This window comes from Prionailurus viverrinus, chromosome D4, assembly GCF_022837055.1.
Source record: "Prionailurus viverrinus isolate Anna chromosome D4, UM_Priviv_1.0, whole genome shotgun sequence".
Taxonomy (NCBI): domain Eukaryota; kingdom Metazoa; phylum Chordata; class Mammalia; order Carnivora; family Felidae; genus Prionailurus; species Prionailurus viverrinus.
In genome coordinates this window covers 56943683-56960802 of record NC_062573.1, presented here as the reverse complement: position 1 = coordinate 56960802, position 17120 = coordinate 56943683, and the positions used below count along the sequence as shown (strand labels likewise).

Here is a 17120-nt window from a genome sequence, read left to right as displayed (position 1 = left end):
AAACTACAAATGAACCACAAGGAAAGATCTGGAAAGAGCATAAATACATAGACCTTAAATAACATGCTACTAAACAATGAATAGCTCAACCTAGAAGTCAAAGAGGAAATCAAAAAACACATAGAGACAAAAATGAAAACACAATGATCCAAAATGTTTGAGATGCAACAAAAGGTTCTAAGAGGCAAGTTTCTAGTAATATGGGTCTACTTCCAGGAGAAAGAAAAATCTCAAATAAACATCCAAATCTTACATCTAAAGGAGATAGAGAAAAATGAACAAATCCCCAAACTAGTAGAAGGAAAGAAATAATAAAGATTAGAGAAGAAATAAATTCAATAGAAACTAATAAAACAATGGAACAGATCAATGAAACCAGGAGCTGGTTCTTTGAAAAGTTCAACAACATTGATAAATCTTTAGCCAGGTTCATAAAGAAAAAAATAGAGGACTCCAATAAACAAAATAGAAATAAAAGAGAAGAAATAACAACTAACACTACAGAAATACAAAGGCTTATGAGAGAGTTTTAAGAAAAATTATATGCTAAAAAATTGGATAACCTAGAAGAAATGGATAAATTCCTGGAAATATATAACTTGCTAAAACTGAATAAGGAAGAAGTAGAAAATTTTAAGTCACCCATTACCAGCAATGGAATTGTATCAGCAATTAAAAAACTCCTATTAAACCAAAGTCCGGGGCCATATGGCTTTACAGGTAGAGAATTCTGGTGAATTCTACCAGACCTTTAAAGAAGAACTAATACCTAGTTTCCTTAAACTATTCCAAAAAAATATAAGAGGAAGGAAAACTTCCAAATTCATTCGATGAGGCCAACATTACCAGAATACCAAAACCAGATAAAGACTCTACAAAAAAAGAGAACTACTGGCCAAAATCTCCGATGGACATAGATGCAAAAATCTTCAACAAAATATTAGCAAACTGAATCCCACAACACGTTTAAAAAATCATTCATCATGATCAAGTGGGATTTAGTTCCAAAATGCAAGCGTGGTTCAATATTTGCAAATTAATCAATATGATACATCACATCAGGAAGAGAAAGGATAAAAACCACATAATCATTTCAAGATTCAGAAAATGTATTTGACAAAGTATAATATTCATTATCACAAAAAACCCTCAACACAGTAGGTTTAGGGCTAACATACCTCAACATAACAAAAGCCATATATAAAAAACTCACAGTGAACATCATACTCAATAGTGAAAAACTGAGAGCTTTTCCCCTAAGGTCAGGAACAAGACAAGAATGTCCAATCTCACTACTTTTATTCAACGTGGTACTGAGATCCTTAGCCACAGCAAGTTGCACTTCAGACAAGAAAAAGAAATAAAAGGCATCCTAATTGGTAAAGAAGAATATAGCTTTCACTATTTGCAAATGACATGATACTATACATCGAAAATCCTAAAAATTCCATCAAAACATTACTAGAACTAATAGATGAATTCAATAAAGTCTCAGGACACAAAATCAATGTACAGAAATCCATTACATTTCTATACAGTAATAATGAAATAGCAGAGAAGAAAATAAGAAAACAATTCTATTTATAATTGCACCAAAAAGAATAAAATACATAGGAATAAACTTAACCACAGTGAAAGGCCTGTACTTTGAAAAGTATACAACATTGATGAAGAAAATTGAAGATAACCAAAACAAATGGAAAGATATTATATGCTCATGGATTGGAAGAACAAATATTGTTAAAATGTCCACACTACTCAATGCAATCTACAGATTTAATGCAATCCCTATCAAAATACCAGCAGTATTATTTTGCGGAACTAGAACAAATAATCCTAAAATTGGTATGGAACCACAAAAGACCCCAAATAGCCAAAGCAATGTTGGAAAAGAACAAAACTGGAGGGATTGCAATCCCAGATTTCAAGTTATATTGTTAGAGTAGGCAGTTAGGTAGACATGAGCAGGTGGGGAAAAAGGACAACCCAGTCTCCATCCAGAGACTGCCCCATCTCCCTTAGACAAACACCTTTTCTGATTTGGCACCAACTGATAAACAGAAGATATAGGTTACAGGGACTTCCCCAACTTTGGAGCATGAACACTTAAGAAAGACCTTGTTCGCTAGTAACTCCAAAGCTTTATAATATTTGCAATGCGGTTTGGGTGCCCCCAGTGAGTTGTGCTTAGGCCCTCATGGGGAAATGACTAACACAAATTTGTGTAAGAGGTTTGAAGGGAGGGAACCAAAGTGGATCCAAGTGTGGAGTGACAATAACAAGATGGGAGGGAGGAGACCAAATAAATCCCCATAAAAGAACACAATGAAAAACTCAGCATGTGGCCACCCATCCTCAGGTCAGCCCACTCCTCCGTTGCTGCAGTGTACTGTTGCTTTATGCTAAATAAAAACTTTGCCACTTTAGCTCTTTATCAGGTCTCTTGACTGAATCCTTTCCTTCAAGTAGAAAGAACTGAGGAATTCCAGTAGCCGGTAACAGTACTGCAAAGCTGTAGTAATCACAACAGTATGGTACTGGCACAAAGCTAGACACATAGATCAATAGAACAGAATAAAGAGCCCAGAAATAAACCCATGATTATATGGTGAATTAATCTTTGACAGAGGAGGCAAGAATATGCAATGGGAAAATAGTCTAACAAATAGTGTTAGGATAACTGGACAGCTACATGCAAAAGAATGAAACAGAACCACTTTCTTACACCATACAAAAAAATAAACTGAAAATGGATAAGGGCCTAAATGTGAGACCTGAAACCATAAAAATCCTAGAAGAGTGTAGAGGTAGTAATTTCTTTGACATTGGCAATAGCAATATATTTCTAGATATGTCTCCTGACACAAGGGAAATAAAAGCAAAAATAAACTATTAGGACTACATCAAAATAAAAAACTCTGCACAGCAAAGGAAATAAACAAAACTAAAAGAAAACCTACTGAATGGGAGAAGATATTTGCAAATGACATATCTGATAAGTGGTTAGTATCCAAAATCTATAAAGAACTTATCAAACTCAACACCCAAAAAACAAATAATGCAGTGAAGAAATGGGCAGAAGACATGAAAAGATACTTTTCCAAAAATATACAAATGGCCAACAGACACTTCAACAGTTCTGTACATTACTGAGTATTGGAATATTATTCAGCCATAAAAAATAAAATATTGCCATTTGCAATGACATGGGTGGATATAGATAGTATAATGCTAAGTGAAATAAGTTAGTCAGAAAAAGACAAATGCCATATGATTTCATTCATATGTGGAATTTAAGAAACAGAACAAATAAATAAAGAAAAAAAAAGAGACAAACAAGAAAACAGACTCATAACTTTTGAGAACAAACTGATGATTACCAGAGGAGAGGTGGGTGGAGGATAGCTGAAATAGAAGAAGGGGATTAAGAGTACACTTATCTTGATGAACACTGAGTAATGTACAGAACTGCTGAATCACCATATTGTACACCTGAAATCATTATAACACTGTATGTTAACTCTACTGGATTTAAAAAAAAGAAAGATTGGCAAAGTGGATTAACAACAAACATGATCTAACAGTACACTGTTTTACAAGAAACTCACTTCAAATACAAGTTCATGGGTAGATTAGAAGTAAAAGGAAAAAATTGTTAATTTAAACAGGAAGGATAAAGTAGACTTCAGGGTAAAGAATATTACTGGAGACAAAGAGGGACATTACATAATAAGAGGGTCAATTCACCAGGAAGACATAATAAACCCAAATGTGTACATACCAACAACATAGCCTCAAAATACACAAAACAAATCCCACAGAGCTGAAAGGAGAAACAGAAATTCACAATAGTTGGCGTCTTCCAATAGTCATTCTCAACAATTGATAGAACTAATAGTAATAAATTTTTAAAAATTGTATTCATTTTTTTCCCCCATGCAAAATATATTGTATAATACAAAAACAAATAACAGTGTGTTTGTTAGAAATGTTGTTAGAGCACTCCTTCCCTTGGTAAATCTCTATTGAGCCACTGTGAAGTGCCTAAGCTTACTGAATACATGCTTGGGTGTGGTCAAGAGTTTAAAGTCATACCCTGTGTCTGCAGTGCAGCTGCCTTGCATTCCTACAGGTGCTGGGGCCATTCTTGCTCTCAGAGACCATGCAGAAGATACCTGTGTGTGGGAAGCACTGCTTGACAGCCTCAGTGATGCATGGAGCCGACCAGCAAAACCAACTGCCATGACTCCCAGACCCCCTGAAATCCTTGGGGGCCATAGATACTTCATAACTTGCCCAGGATTGTTGCTGTCCAAACAAACAAACAAACAAACAAATGTACTAGAAATCCCAGAAGCTTCTGATCCTCAAGAGCCCTTTCTAGGACTGTTCCAGAAAATCACTCAAGGTTTGCAGCCTGACTTATGCAGCCATGGGTTTTATAGGAGGCCCACAAGACATACCTGGTCTGCCAATTTGAAGACACAACCTTCTTATTTAAAGCAGGAATTCTCTCTATGTTATCCATCGTACAGTCTTCTTTCTGGATTACACTTCCACAGCAATAAGCACTTCACGTCACTTCACCAGAAACATGCCATTCCTAGGTAGATATTCATCCTTCTCTGGATGATTACTAGCATCCTTCTTAAAAGGTGGCTGCCAGGCCTGAACACAATATTCTAGACATGACATCATGAAATTAACATCACTATCTTCTTTGTTCTACCCTTAAATTCCATTATGCAATCTTCTGGGGTACCCAAATCATGTTCTTAGTCATTTCAAAATTATTGGTACCAAAAATTAATTTTAGGGGTACTATTAAACCACTTTTCCCTCATCCTATAATTGTTATATATACACACATTCTTAAATTTTAACATATACCAACATTTAATCTCAATGTAGAACTTTATGCACAATGAATTTCATTCTATTAGATTCAGTCTTTCTAGGGTTTAGAAATCCTTTTTTTTCTCTTTATTCTTTTCAATCTTGATTCTTTTATTTAGAGTATACAGTCTCTATCATGGGCATATATCTTTTTTGCCTACTGAGTGATGATGCCCTGGTTTTCCTGTAGAAGCACTGCTTTTCCAAAAGCAATCCATTTGGTTTAGTTGGGTGGACCACCTTCCAAATCCTGTTGAAGGCATGTGACCCAGGCAGGGCCCTGTGCACAATTGGGAAAAACACTTTCCTCCAAAGGGAATCAGAGCGATAGCCTGACTGGGTGTGTCCAATGTGGAGGTAGAAGATCCCGCACATGGTGGGAAACAGTGGGGTGCTTGTGACATTTGTTGAGCCCTGGATCCAGGCATGTCTGCATCCAAGAAGTCTTCTTCTTGTGTAAGCCAGTTTAAAACTGATTTCTGTTTGTGGTGCCTGGGTGGCTCACTTGGTTAGTTGTCAGGCTTTGGCTCAGGTCATGATCTCATGATTCATGAGTTCTAGCCCCCATTGTGCTCTGTGTTGACAGCTCAGTCTTGAGCCTGCTTTGGATTCTGTGTCTCCCTTGTTCTCTGTCCCTTCCCCACTCATGCTCTGCCTCTCTCTCTCTCTCTCAAAAATAAATAAACATTAAAAAATAAAAAAAAAAAAGATTTCTGTCACTTCCGCCAAGAATCTTGTTTAATAGACCATCCCTGAAGATTGTGTCACTATGGCTTGGACAATCATATTCTCATAGGAGGTGCTGGTGGCTCAGATTTATTTTGGAGCTGCATTTCCATAGGAAACATAGTTTTTATTTGTATTTTATGTGTGTTTAGGGTGGTTTAGTGGGGTAGGATGGATGTGTGTGTGTGTGTGTGTGTGTGTGTGTGTGTGTAAGAAGTTCTGTCAAGTGTCTTATCAGGGCTGCCACTGTGTTTGTTTAAATGTCTGATAAAAGTCAATGAGGGAGATCAGGTCGAGGATAAAGCCTGGCTTTTTGCCACCAGAAACCAAGTGAAAATTGACAGTAACTAACACTATTCTGGGTACCATGGTTTAGTTTTTTTTAAATCCAGGTCATATTGCTGGTGTGAATGTAAAATGATAGCTTCTGTGGAAAACAGCTTGGCAGGCAGTTCCTTAAAAAGTTAAATACAGGGGCGCCTGGGTGGCTTGGTCGGTTAAGCGTCCGACTTCAGCTCAGGTCATGATCTCGCGGTCGGTGGGTTCGAGCCCCGCGTCGGGCTCTGTGCTGACAGCTCAGAGCCTGGAGCCTGTTTCAGATTCTGTGTCTCCCTCTCTCTGTGACCCTCCCCCGTTCATGCTCTGTCTCTCTCTGTCTCAAAAATAAATAAACGTTAAAAAAAAATTAAAAAAAAAGTTAAATACAGGATTACCATTTGATCCCACAATTCCACTCAGATACTTGTATAACAGTGTTCATAGCAGCATTCTTCAGTAGCCAACAGGTGGACACAATCCCAATGTCTATCAACACCTGAATGGATAAAATATGGTATATACATCCAACAGAATTTTGTTCAGTCTTTAGAGTAATAAAATTGTGATACATGTGAAATATGGATGAACCTTGAAAACACCATGCTAAGTGAAATAAACCAGACACAAAAGGATAAATATTGTATGATTTAACTTATATGAGGTACTTAGAATAGGCACACTTATGGAGACAGAAAGTAGAGTAGAGATTACCAGGGGCTGGGAGGAGGGGAGGATGGGGAGTTATTGTTTAATGGGTACAGAGCTCCTGATTGGGATGGTAAGAAAGTTCTGGAAGTGAAAAGTGGTGATGTGTGTACAACATTGTGGATATACTTAATGCCACTGAATTGTACATGGTTAAAATGATGAATTTTATATTATGCATATTTTATCACCAAAATGAAAAAATACAACCTGCAGACATTAGTGCTTCCTCTGATTTAGTATGCATATCATGGATGAGGAGTCAATATTTGTTTACAATATTTTTCTTTTTATGTAAAATTTACATGTAAGGAACTGCACGAATCTTTTTTTTTTTTTTTTTTTTTTTTTTTTTTTAGAGAGAGAAAAAGTAGGGGGAGCACAAGTGGGGGAGGCGCAGAAAGAGAGGGAGATAGAGAATCTCAAGCAGCACCACGCCCAGTACAGAACCTGACATGGGCTCAATCCCATGACTTTGAGATCATGACCTGAGCTGAAATTAAGAGTTGGATGTTCAACCAACTGAGGCACCCAGGCGCCCCTGAACTGCACAAATCTTTGAGTTTTAACAAATGCATACACCTATATAACCCAAATTCTTACTAAGATACAGAATATTATCATCACTTTGGAAGTTCCTTCATGACCTTCCCTGTGAAATGCTCTGATATAATTTTTTAAAGTTTATTTATTTACTTTGAGAGAGAGAGAGAGCGCGCGCGCGCGCATGAACAAGTGGGGGAAGGGCAGAGAAACAGGGAGTGGGAGGGAGAGGAAGAGAATCCCAAGCAGGTTCCACAATGTCAGTGTAGAGCCTGATGCAGGGCTTGAATCCACGAACTCTGAGATCATGACCTGATCCAAAAGCAAGAGTAGACACTTAATTGACTGAGCCACCCAGGTGTCCTGCTCTGATATAATTTTTTTTAAATGTTTTTATTTATTTTCAAGACAGAGAGAGACAGAGCATGAGCAGGGGAGGGGCAGAGAGAGAGGGAGACACAGAATCTGAAGCAGGCTCCAGGCTCTGAGCTGTCAGCACAGAGCCAGATGCGGGGCTTGAACTCACAGACTGTGAGATCATGACCTGAGCTGAAGTTGGATGTTTAACAGACTGAGCCACCCAGGCGCCCCTGATATAATTTTTAAAAGCAGAATAGAGAATCCACAAGCGAGGATTTGTTTTTTTGCTTCTACCTATATTGGCCCTCCCTCTGAGTGTTGTGTGATTAGCAATCTAGTGCTGTTCCTGGATGTGGAGGAAGAGGAGAGGGTACAGAAAGCTGAGGAAAGGACACTTCTGTCCCAATGTTGGGATATGGGATGCAGGTGCAAGTAAAGAGAATATGTATTCTGAAATTCACACAAGAGTTAGTTTTATCTTCTCACTAAAGTAGTCTAATCAGAATTGTCTCTTGGTATATTCCCTTATTGTCCACTTCTCTTTGGCTCTTAGCAAAATCCCTCTCTAGCCCCTTGGGCTGAGCCCAATGACTTTGAGCCAACAGCCCACGGCTCTCAGAGAAGTTCTGTGTTATTGAGACTGCATGGCTAATGACTGACCAGTGGCAGTACCTCATGTGAATGTTGTGTGAATGGACTGGCTGAGCAATGACAGTGCAAATCTTGGAAAGATAAATCCTCCAAATAGGAGACTTGCCTTGACTTAACCTATCTAAAGACAGTCTGTTTTCCCCTCTTTCTCCTCTTCCTTTTCCTTTACCAATTCTTAGGTTTTTTAAATTGAACTGTATACTTCTGAATCTGTTACCTCATGAGAAGAATGTATATTATTTTTTTTAATTGGAATAATACAGCAGAAAGAGAAAGTATCTCTTTTCATGCTCCAGGAAGCATACCTGGTTTATAACTTTTGAAGACTTTTAAAAATACATACAAAAATGTGTATGTCTCTCTGTATTTTTTTTTTTTTTTGAGAGGGCTCATGTGAATGAGGGGCAGAGAGAGAGGGAGAGAGGGACAGAAGCGGGGCTCACCTGAAGCGGGGCTTGAGCTCACTGGAAGCAGAGCTGGATCTCACAAACTGTGAGATCATGACCTGAGCGAAAGTCCGATGCTTAACTGACTGAGCCACCCACATGCCCCTGTCTCTGTATTTTAAAAAAATTGTAACAAATTATTCATACTGATCTACAACTTGTTTTTTTACCTGAGATGTATATGTCACAGGCATTACTATGTGCTTCTTCTGCTGTAAGATCTACTGACTTCGAGAAAATGACTCACAAAACAACCTGAGAGTTTTATTTTATTTATTTTACTTTATTTTATTTTATTTTTGTTTTATTGGGTTTATTCTTTTCAAAGTCATGTGGATTAATTTAAGTGTCTCAAGTAAAACTTTGGTTACAAAATGACATGGTTGGCCAAGAAAACAATTTAGGAACTCACAATTTTCCATCCACTGACTTTTGAACATTTTTTAGGAGAACCCCTTCTCCCAAGGCTGGTTTTAAAGAGTGCTTAAGTAATAAATCTGCTTGAGGAATTGTACTTAGCCATTTCTTTACTAAGGGATGAGCAGAAAAGAAAATAAAGTAAGGAAGAAAAATTTTGAGCTTCCTTATCACACCAGAAGGAAATTCCAACTCATAGTTACAAAATGGGATACCCTAAGACCCTAAGCAACATATTTACTACAATTTTTGCCTTTAAGAAAGCCTCCTGATCCCATCAGTTTCCGTTCTTAAGCAAGGCATGGAAAGGTCTTAATATCTGGGTTAGATGGGGACAAAAAGGTCTCCAGTAATCTAATAAACCAACAAAAGCCTGCAATTCCTTTACTGGTTCAGGGACTGGGAAGGCTTGTATTTTATCAATGACTGCCTCTGGCACCACTTTGGTCTTACCTGCCCAGATGACACCCAGGACACTGCCCAGATGACACCCAGGAAGGATCTGGTCAGTATTTACTTCCCATCCTTGTGACTTCAAGTGCACCTGTAATGACGCAGCTGCTTGAGACAGGGAGGATAAATCATCACAAGTTAACATTACATCATCTATGTAGTGATAAAGCACCATCTCCTCTGGCAATACCCAGTTTTCCAGATCTCTGGCTACCATCCTATGACAAATTGTGGGACTATGGAGGCACTCACTCTTGGGGCAATGCCTGGAAGAGCCATTGTCTCCTGTTGCATGTAAATAATCTATTGTCATTCACCAGGTCCAATTAGATTTCTTTTTTTTTTTTTTTAATGTTTATTTTAGAGACAGAGAGAGCACAAGCTGAGGAGGGGCAGAAAGAGCCAGAGACAGAATCTGAAGTAGGCTGCAGGCTGTGAGCTGTCAGCACAGAGCCCACTGTGGGGCTCGAACCCATGAACCATGAGATCATGACCTGAGCCAAAGTTGGACACTTAACTGACTGAGCCACCCAGGCGCCCCTAGATTTCTTTACAGGCCAAACTAGACTATTATCGGATGGGCTTCGAGCAGGCCTGATTACCTCTGCCTTTCCTAATTCTTTAATGGTGTCAGTAAACTTGTTATGCTCCCCACCCCCCGTACTTTATATTGTTTTATGCTTATTATTCTTCAGAGGAACTGGCAGCTGTATAGATTCCCAATTTGCAGAACCACAGTGATGGGTTTTACGACTCCAATGTGCAACTTGAATTTGCCTGTCATGGTAGTTAGGTCTAGATCCTGTAAAACATCTACACCCAAAACATACTGAAGAATGGGTGATACATGCACTAGAAAACAGCAGGGTGGGAGCCTGCCAATCTGTAGGTAGAGACTAGTTTGTCTGACCTTGATAATTTGTCTCCCATAGTATCAATTGCTTCTATTTCTCCCTGAGATATCAAGGAGTTTCCATAGATTAGTGTGCATTCAGCTCCAGTGTACATTAGAGCTAGTACAGTCTGTCTGTTAGTGTGAAACTAATAAATGATTAATTCAACATGGGGCCTCTGGTCACCCCTATTGTACTCACCAGAGGGCAATGTTGATCTAACTTCTAATCTCTAGGAGTAAGGAGTACCCATACTCTAAATTCGCTTGTTAGCAGAGGGGCACTCAGGAACACATCTGGCTTTTTTGAGCCTTCTTTCAAGGGAATAAACTGCTTTCCTTTAGTCAATGCTTTCCATAGGCTTAGCAAGACCCATTGGATTGTTTGTCTATATTTCCTCTTGGGGTCCTAGATAATATTAGAGTTTACAACTAGTAAATCTAGTTGTTTACTAGAGACCCTGATGGACCCCCTTTCTGCCATTTTATTATTGGCAGGATCCTTTGTTTTTCCATTTTTCAACCCATCTATTTCCCCTATGCCAGATTCTTTTGGTTTCATGTAAGTCAGCCACCATAGCCACTACTATAGCAATGGACTGATTAACCATAGGTGCAAGGACAGATACTAAAGTCTCATAACATGCCCCTGAGGCATGGTCTTTCATATAAGAGGAAAATAATTATTTGGTCCTCTAAAATGCTGAATGTAAATGGCATGTTTCATTCCCAGTTCTTACATAATTTCTTATAGTTCTTCCATAGAGGTCCAGTGTAATGGAGGGTAGGGAAAAATCCCCTTCATTAGGCCAAGTCATCTTTTTTTTTTTTTTTTGAATTTACATCCAAGTTAGCATATAGTGCAAACAATGATTTCAGGAGTAGATTCCTTAATGCCCCTTACCCATTTAGCCCATCCCCCTCCCACAACCCCTCCAGTAACCCTGTTTGTTCTCCATATTTAAAGAGTCTGTTATGTTTTGTCCCGCTCCCTGTTTTTATATTATTTTTGCTTCCCTTCCCTGATGTTCATCTGTTTTGTATCTTAAAGTCCTCATGTGAGTGAAGTCATATGATATTTGTCTTTCTCTGACTGACTAATTTCGCTTAGCATAATACCCTCTAGTTCCATCCACGTAGTTGTGAATGGCAAGATTTCATTCTTTTCGACTGCCGAGTAATACTCCACTGTGTATATATATACATATATATACATATACATATACATATACATATACATATACATATATGTACATATACATGTGTGTGTATATATACATATACATATACATGTGTGTGTATATATATACATATACATATACATGTGTATATATATATATGTATATATATATATATCACATCTTCTTTACCATTCATTCATCAATGGACATTTGGGCTTTTTCCATACTTTGTAGGCCAGGTCATTTTAATGCTAGAGTTTATCAAATCAATCAAATTAGCTAAGCACTTACCCATGCCTGCGGCATGGTATATAACCTCTGTTCCAAGGCAGGTTGAGCAGTGACTGAGGCCATTTTTGACATCTCAGACCCTCTAACACAATACCATCTGTCCCAATATTCCACAGTTGTAACATACAAGATGCATCCCTTCTTGGCCTTTTTGCTTAAAATGCCTCATTAGCTCCACTAATTCACCTCATAGTCATTTTCTGACTTGTCGGAATTTATTCTTGGTTATCTCAATGCTCATGAGGGGCCTGGGTCTTTGTTTGAATCAAAGGGTATGACTGTAAGTCATTTTCCTCCTCTATTATAATATCCTCCCCATAAGTGGAGTCATTATTCCAGGGATCCTAAGCTTTAGGGTCCCAATTCTCTTGAAATATAATAATTCTCACTTTAGTGTATGGTAGCCTGCACCCATGCATCTTTGCCATTGTACATGCCATACTTTCTAAGCATTTCTCCTGCTGTTGTATTCTTGTGGATAAGATATCCATATTAGATGTGGCTTGTACATCCTTTTCCAAAGTCAATGCTTTTCTAGTCTGTTCTAATTCTCTCCTTACTTATAATTCTGCAGTGTCTCATAATGCACATATCTCTGGCCAAGCTACTGCCACAATAGCTTGTTCACTTTCCCTTCCCTTTTCCCTACCATTCTAGATAGGATATCTAACAATCCTTTTGGCCATTTCAGGGTATCCCCCTATTCATGCACTGCTCCAAAATGCTCAAAAAACCTAGCTGAGTCTTCCCACATGACAGTGGCTGGCCAGCTTGGGATTTCCTCCACCGACAATGGGATTTCCCCCACGGATTATGGGCTTTCCCCTGACAGAGCCCCTTTATCTCTGCTTGTTTTGTTTTAGGTCTCTAGCTTAGCTCACCAATTGTTAGAAGATGGAAGAGGAACAGTAAAGTATCCTTTGAGATACTTTGAAACCTAAAAATGAAGTAAGCCACTCCATACCATTTACACACAGTTTTACTGACATGGGGATTGGGTGGATGATGATCCAGGTGCTTTGCAGCTGTTGTCTGCAAGGTCTGGAGCTTAATCCACAGATTTTATAGAGCAAGGGGGTGTGCAGAGGCCATTGTGGGGTCAAAGTGTTTAACATTTAACAGATCATCTGTGCACCAGAGTGGGGGAAGGGAAGAAATGATGTTATCTCTACTAGTTATCTAAACAACCTTAGGGATGATCAGATTAAGCCTTCTTGCATTCTGGTTAGGGGATACATAAACCTCCAAGGAGCTGGAACAAGTATCCCTGAGGGAGATCATTGCAGGGACAGGAACAAGATGGAAGGCCAAAGAATCAGTCTGCTCTCCTACACCTACACTAAATGTAGTCTAGATGCTTTTGGTATATTGTAGAAGAAAAGGTATCCAAAGGTTTGGGAGTTTCAAATGTTAGAGTGGATTTGTCATGTAACAATGCTCACTCACCACAGAAGGGTATAGAGGACACACCTTCTTCCACTATGACTGTAAGAAATAAATTTGTGAGGGAAATCCTAGTATCTTTGAAAAGCTCTGTGGTCACTCTTCTCAACAGATTAGAAATTACAGTGGAAAATGCTGCCACTGAATTGAGATCTTAAATGCAATGGGGTAAGTGGATCCTGGGTGGCAGGAGCCAAATGGTGGCACTTAATCACCAAAGATAAGGTGGATGTAGAGGCCACTTTTAGGTGACATGCTTGAGCAATAGAAACTTGAGCAAGACAAAAGGGCCCACAGTGACTACCGAGCGGATGTAAACAGGCTGAGTGACCAACCTCGACATAGCCATAGGCCCTAACTGACCAATGAGCTACTTACAACCAGGCACAGGTACCAAAAAAGGGAAAATTCCATATGTTCCCATATTTCCTCACTCCACTCTATAACTATAGTCCCTCACCACTGTGGCAGATAGTTTCTCCTTTGCTGTCCTGCCCACTGCTCCATTGCAGTGTGTTCAATAAATTTCTATCTCCTTTGTTCTGGCTCGGGTGAATTCTTTCACTGCCAGTGCCACTGGCCCCCACCCAACTGGAACACACCACACTGGACATGGTTACCAAAGTGGACAGCAGAGTTGCTGCAGTAGTTAGAGCAGTCTGACTTGCAAGGACCTATGGCACTGGCTAGCTGATAATAGTGTCCCTAGAAGAGAAACAGGTGGGCAGTCTACTAAATTCTTATATCATCTGTAAAGGCAGATGAGTTCTAGGTCTAACTTGAACAGCAGAAGTCTAACTTGAAAAAAAAAAAAAGAGTTACAGCCCCTCAATTAATTCCAGAACTTGGGACAGTTTACAGACTCCAAACCCTTAACTGAAAGGGAACCTGGGTCCCCACTACACTGTTGATTTTTATTCCGTTTATACTCTTTTTACTGTTCATTTTTTCTCCCAGGCTTTTCCAAAGAGGCTGATAGCCTTTTATAAAGGTGATATGTTTTGGAAAAAATAAGACAATCAGACATTTTGGGAACTACTCAATACTGCCTCTGAACTGACACTAATTCTAGGAGACCCAAACCTCATACATCAGAGTAGGGGTTTATGGAGAAAGGGTGATCAATGGAGTTTTTGCTCAGGTCCATCTCAGTGGGTTCAGTACAGTTTTTTCCCCCCAGTTCCAGAATGGATAAATGGAATTGACATTCTCAGCAACTGGCAGAATTCCCACACTGGTTCCCAGATCTGTGGAGTTAGGGGTATTACAGTAGGAAAGACCAAGTGGAATTCACCAGAACTGCTTCTACCTTGCAAAATAGTAAGCCAAAAGCGGTGACACATTTCTGGAGGGATTTCAGAAATTTAGGGCCACCATCAAGGACTTGAAAGATTCGGGGATCGTGATTTTCACCACCACATCCCCATTCAATTCATCTATTTGGCCTGTGAAAAAAACACATGGATCTTGAAGAATGACAGTGAATTATCATAAATTTAACCTGCGAATTATCATAAACTAACCATAAACTTAACTCCAATTGCTATTCCAGATCTGGTTACATAGTTTCAGCAAATTAACGTATCCCTTACTACCTGGTATGCAGGTATTGATCTGGTAAATGCTTTTTTCCCCTCCACACCTATTAGTAAAGACCACCAGAAGCAGTTTGTTTTCAGTTGGCAAGGCCAACAATACACCTTTACCTTAGGGGCATATCAGCTCTCCAGCTGTACATCATAATTTAGTTCTCAGGGATCTTGATTATCTTTTTTCCCCACATCATAGTGGTCCATTACATTGATGACATTATGCTAAATAGAACTCGTGAGCAGGAAGTAGCAACTATTCTAGACTTACTGGTCTTATTGGTAAGACATCTGCATGTCAGAGGGTGGGAAATAAATCCTACAAAAACTTAAGGGCTTCCCATCTCAGTAAAATTTCTAGGTGTTCAGTGATGTTGAGCATGTCAAGATATCCCTTCTAAGATGAAGCATAAATTTTTGCATCTGGCCCCACTATAACCAAAAAAGAGAATGCTTAGGTGGGCCTCTTTGGATTTTGAAGGCAACATATTCCTCACTTGAGTATGCTACTCTGGTCCATTTACTGAGTAACCCAAAAACACTGTTAAATTTTGAGTGGGGCTCAGAACAAGATAAGGCTGCAACAGGTCCAGGCTGCTATCTATGCAAGCTGCTGGGCCCCTTGGACCATATGATTCAGTAGATTCAATGATGCTTGAAGTAGTAGTAGAGATGCTGTTTGGAGCCACTGATAGGCTCCAGTAGGCAAATAATAATGCAGACCCTTAAGGATTTGGGGAGTGAAGTCACGCTATCCTCTGCAGATAACTATTCTCCTTTCGAAAAACAGCTTTTAGCTTGGCTACTGGGTATTAGAGAACAAATGCTTAAAAATGGGCCACCAATTTCATGAGCTGCTCATCATGAACTGTGTATTATCTGACCCACCAAGCCACAAAGCCAAATGTGCATTGCAGCACTCCATCATTAAGTAGAAGTGGTATATATGGGATTAGGTCAAAGCAGGCCCTCAAGGCAGAAGTTACATTAGGAAGGGGCCAAATGCTCATGGTCCCCACTCCTGCCTTCTTGCTCCCAGCCTCAACCTATGGTCTCACAGGGCATTCTCTAAAATCAGTTGATTGAGGAAGAGAAAGCTTGGGCTGGTTTATAGATGGTTCTATGTGATATGCAGACACTAACTGAAGTGGACAACTGTAGCACACTATAACCCCTTTTTGGGACATCCCTAAAGGACAGTGGTGAAGGGAAATCCTCCCTGTGAGCAGAACGTTGAACATCTGGTTGTTCATTTTGCTTGGAAGGAAAAATGGCCAGAAGTGCTATTATATACTAATTCATGAGCTGTAACCATGGTTTGGCTGTAACCATGGTATCAGGGTCTTGGAAGAAACATGGTTGGAAAATTGCTGACAAAGAGACCTAGAGAAGAGGTGTGTGAATAGAGCTCTCTGAATGGGCAAAAAGCATGACTATATTTTTGTCCCATGCAAATGCTCACCAGAGGTAACCTCAGTAAATCAAGTGAATAAAATGACCTGTTCTGTGACTACCAGTCATTCTTTCCCCAGCCACTCCTGTGATTGCAAATGGGCTCATGAATGGTGGCTACAGTAAAAGATGGAGGTTATGCATGGGTTCAGCAATATGAGAATGTGAGCTCCACAAGAGACAGACTGTGACTATACCTTTGTTCTTGTGTCCCCAGAACCGACAGCACAGTTGAATGAGGAAATATATTAACTACAAAAGTTTTAATATATAGTTCTGAGAAAAGAGACCATGGAGCAGCTCTTGGTAATAGTTTCTTATTAAGTTATTTAAAAATAGTGATGACCATGAACATTTCTGAAATTCTGTAAAGTGATGGGAGATAAACACACATACACACATATGTATGTATGTAAACATGTATATATACACTAATACTTGCTTTTCTTTAAACTCCCACAAGTTTTTTGTTTTAGATTTTTATATCAGCCAAAAGGTAACTGCGTTTAGGAAACAGCCAATTTCAAATTTTATAGGCAAAACATATAAATGTGGTCTTAACTGTAACTTAACTGTAACTTTCATCAATCATAAATCACTAACAGAAATAGGGAAGTCTATACTTGCTTAAGATTTTGTAAGTATACCTTGGAGATGGTGATGAAAATTAAGTGCAAAAAATGAGTTTTCTAATTACAGTAGTTTCCCCTTATTTGTGGGTAATACATTCCCAGACTCCCAGTGGATGCCTGAAACT

At 39.2% G+C, this 17120-nt stretch overlaps 1 pseudogene; it reads left to right on the top strand.

Annotated features, from left to right (window-relative positions):
- Positions 1 to 11892: 11892 nt before the first annotated feature.
- LOC125149875 (uncharacterized) lies at positions 11893 to 16489 on the top strand (annotated as a pseudogene).
- The last annotated feature ends 631 nt before the right edge of the window (positions 16490 to 17120 follow it).